Raw genomic sequence first — 4,500 nt, 5'->3', positions numbered from 1 at the left:
GCACATGGCTCAGAAGCTACTTAATTAATCGACGTTTGGCTATTAAAATTGGAATTTTTGAATCTCTAGATATTATTCCGACTTCAGGGGTACCGCAGGGTAGCAATTTGAGCCCTCTACTTTTGACGCTGTTCTGCACAGGCTTCCGAAAAGTACAGCTTTGCTATGACAGCCTTTTTCTTGTTGGACAAACTGTCTCGGTTTTCCTTACCACTCGATTGCTGCTGTACCGTCGGTAACGAATCGAAACGCTTCGGCTACATCGCACACGTGCGAGAACCCAGGCTGTATCTGAACAATCGGCTCAAAGCATGCGTTGCCGAAAATGTTGTGCTTTAAGCTGTAGCGAACCCAACCGACAGTTCGGTTTTCATCCTTTCAGGCCTCCCGTTTCTAAAATAATTTCATCTAACTGTCGGCTGCAGCGCGTGACAGTTTTGGGCAGGACTGTCACGGTTGACTGTCGTGCCCATACCGTACCCATGCCCGGCCGTATGCGCTGCTGCTCGGTTCGAATAGATCGAACGAGCCATCGAGCAGGAGCATACGACCGAGGCGAAACGCGATGAGTGGTGCCGGTGCAGGTTAGGCGATATGATTACCTTCTATCCTATGGGGTCCTATGAGGAGGGTGATCGGGGTGATCAACCCCCCTCTCCCCCTTAAGCGAGAAAGAAATTCATACCTACGCTCGTTCGAAATTAACTCAGCCCGAGCGTGGATGATAATCCAAAGCAAATCTCGGCTACAGTCGGACGGAGTAGGTAGTACTGTCATGCGAAATTCAACGCATTGAAAACTGTCACGAAGATTTTCCCAAAACTGTCATGAAGCTTAAAAAACTTTCATACCCACGAACAAACTTTCGCATGAGATAAAATGAGGCCTCGCTGTACATCGCACGACCGCTCTTTTTAGAACTGTCGGGGAAGAAATATTCGGGAAGCTTTCATCGAGGTGCACGTGCGACGTTCGCAAGAATATTGTCGTTCGCCAGTACTTTTCGGAAGCCTGGTTCTGCAATGATATAAACTTGCTACTTGCTGGATGTGGGGCGCTCCTGTACGTGGACGACTGCCTAGTCCGTTCAATTTTGGAATCCGCAAATCTAGTGTGGTGGCCATTTGAAGCTGTATGGGCAGCTCGTTTTGAAGCTATTCAACGAAAATTCGTGCGTTATGCTCTGCGAGTTCTACCGTGGGACAACCCTCTAAACCTACCGCTTTATGCACAACGTTGTGCTCTACTTGGACTTAAACAGCTGTCAGATCGTCATTCCATTCCATAGCGACAGTTCTTCGGAATGAAATCGACTGTTCTTGGATACTTTCTCGCTGCTACATCTTTGCTCTAAAAAGAGCACTGCGCAGTCGTTACTGACTTTAACGAGTAACGATCCCTTGCGGTCTGCAAAAATAACCTTCTTGCGATATTATTCCTTCTTTTATTTTAATTTTTAAGCTACACCCTTCAAACGCCAAAATCCAGCTTTCGTGATCAATTAAGAAACAATTAGCCTGAATAGTTCTAAGTTCTAAATGTGCAAAATATGTTAACCATAGTATTAAGTTAATCATTAAGACATTATTGTCAGATGGTTTTATTTTTATAAACAATAAACAATAATCTCCACAGTGTTTCCGCTTGTGGCGTGTATCCCGTCTGGCGCGGTTATTGTCTCAGCTACATGCAGTTTCTAGTAGTTGAGTAAAGCTACTTTGCTGCACTGAGAAAAATCTGCTTGCCTCCAATTTTCCAAAATAACCTCAAATGCCCTATTTATTTGAATATTATTTTTATTTAACATAATATAAACTATTCACTGCGTGTAAATTTAAATTTGCGGACATTTAATATTCAGGGCAAAACTGTCACCGAGATACCCAAAACCCAGTTTTAGTAGGAGGAGGAGGTTACACATTTTGCGGAAATTCAAAATATTTCTAAGTATTATCCACGAGCCCCTCTTATATTTAAAGGGGTAGATGGTGGGAAATTTATATCAATAAATTAATCAAGAACGTGGGAAACTTATTGTTGAAAACGCAAGTTTTAGTGGTGGAAAAGAGTTATCTTTATTCATGTTTCGTCAGTCTAGTCATTACATAACTACACAATTCATTAGCGATTGCTATTGTCGCACTTTCCACTTATCATGTTCCCTATCCGGGAATGTACTCATTTGTGAATGAGAAATCTGATAAATCTATTCATTCTTATCATACAATACTGCAATGTTACTGTTAACCCCAGTTTGAGTAGGTTTGCTTTACAGTGTAATGATGTAAACATTTGTGTCTCATTTATCATCATCACCTGTCATCAGCAATCATCAATCCATTGTTCTCAATAGCAGTGATGTCAACCTTCCAGATTTTTTCTGGATCTTCCAGACTTTTTGGACTTTTGCCAGATATTTTTTCAGGATTCCAGACTTCTATGAAAATTCAAATTGAACATGGTAAAATATGGCAGAAAATGATTCAAATTTATGAAATATGAATGCAGAGGTTAAAAACTATGAATTATTGCAAATTCTTCGAAGATATATGTTAATTTGAGAGTCAAACAGAAAACGTAGCTGATAGTGTGAGATACAAATGATAAGTGCCTATCTGCAACATTGGAATCTGGAGACCAAAACAAAAGGTCCCCACTTTCCTAAAAGCCCAGACTTTTTCAGCCATTTCCAGACATTTTTTTTAAAATCTTCCTGACATTTTCGAAAAACAGTTGGCAACCCTGCTTAATAGCGAATTGATGTAAACGAACAGTACCAAACCAAACTATTTTGGTCGTGCAGATGGGGCGGATTCACATCTGGAGCAGCATCCGAAAATCGTGCTCATCAACACTTATAAAAACAGATACAAAATTTTAACGCTTGAAAACAAATTAAGATAGTTTCTGAAAAGTAGTTTATGTCATCTTTGTATTGTAATTCAAAACTTTAGCTGCTTCTATCATGCTATAGACTGTTCCTGTGGTCTTACTCCGGAGAAGTGAAAAAGTATCGTGCACAAGTGGTGTACTGTGAGTGGAATCTCATCGAGAAAATTGGCCAAAGAAGAGTATGTGAGCGTCGGAGCGGTACGGACAGCTATTTGAAAATTTGGTGAACAAGGTACATTTGAAGATGTACCTAGGAGTGGTCTAAAATCTTGTCCTGTAAGACCTGCTATCAACAAAAAGGTCTGAGATGCCTACAAACAGAAACCATCGGCTTCCGTTCGGGATGTGACGCGAAAAGATGGGACCTGGACGTCTAACGTGATGCGTGCCAAAGAGCGACTTGGGCTTAAGGCGTACCGGAAGCAGAGAAAACCCTAAAAGAAACCCAAATCAAGCCAATTCTGTCAAACCAATAGCCTGGAAACTATATGAATCAATATTTTGCAAAAGTTTGGGGTGCATTTAGATGGGCGATGAAACGTATGTGAAATTGGACTATAAAACCCTTCCTGGGCCACATTACTTCACTTTACGCTAGTACAAGGACATCTCCGAAATGGAGAAAGCCATTTTCACCGAAAAAATTGTCAAGAAGGTGATAGTGTGGCAGGCAATTTGCGAGTGCGGCAAAACATCTAGCTCGTACGTCACATCGGAAACCTTGAACACCCAGAACTATATCAAGGAATGCCTCCAGAAGCGTTTGTTGCCGATGATCAAGCAGCATGATGGACCCGTCATATTTTGGCCCGATTTGGCATCATGTCATTACGCCAAAGACACACTAGGGTGGTACAAAAGCTAAAATGTCTATTTTGTGCCAAAAAACATGAATCCGCCAAATTGCCCCGAGGCACGGCCAATCGAGACTTTTTGGGCTTTGACCAAAGCAAAGCTTCGAAAATACATAAAAACACCTGATGACATCGAAAAATTAAAAAAAAGGATTGGTTAAAAGTGGGGGAAATGGTGGGTAATGCAACTGTGCAGAAGCTTATGAGTTATGTTCAAGGAAAAGTGCGAAGTCTGGCTTATGATTAAAGATTTTCATCAAATAAGAGTCCAGTGTTAGGTAGGACACAAAAAATGATATAGTGTGCCAGATCAAATAAATAAAATTTCATAAAACTTTTTTTTTTTATTTTTTTGAAGTATGCTTATAATTTCTGGAACAAGTAACAGGTAATTCTTCCTCAACTTTCGGATGCGCTTCCTCCATATAAATCCTGATTTTTATAACCAACAAAACTTAATTGAAAGTTTTCCATGCTTTGCCAATATCTGGTAACCCCACGCACAATTCAACATTCGAGCAGTTTAGTTTTCCTCCCTAATCATAGTGGCAGTGCGAATGAACCGACACCATTAGCACCTGTCTCGCTTGCTCTAGAAATCTATGCTTCTAATATAAGACACACGAAAAAAAAAATCAACAACACGAATAGTGGAGCATAGATATTGTTATACGTAGGACCAGGAACTAAACTCGAACGCAGCAGCATAGATTGCGCGCATCCGAGTGTTGAAAGTTTAGTCGTTCGGTGGATG

This window comes from Uranotaenia lowii, chromosome 3, assembly GCF_029784155.1.
Source record: "Uranotaenia lowii strain MFRU-FL chromosome 3, ASM2978415v1, whole genome shotgun sequence".
NCBI classification, from domain to species: Eukaryota; Metazoa; Arthropoda; class Insecta; order Diptera; family Culicidae; genus Uranotaenia; species Uranotaenia lowii.
The sequence above is the reverse complement of the archived record's forward strand: the minus strand, read 5'-3'. Positions refer to the sequence as shown.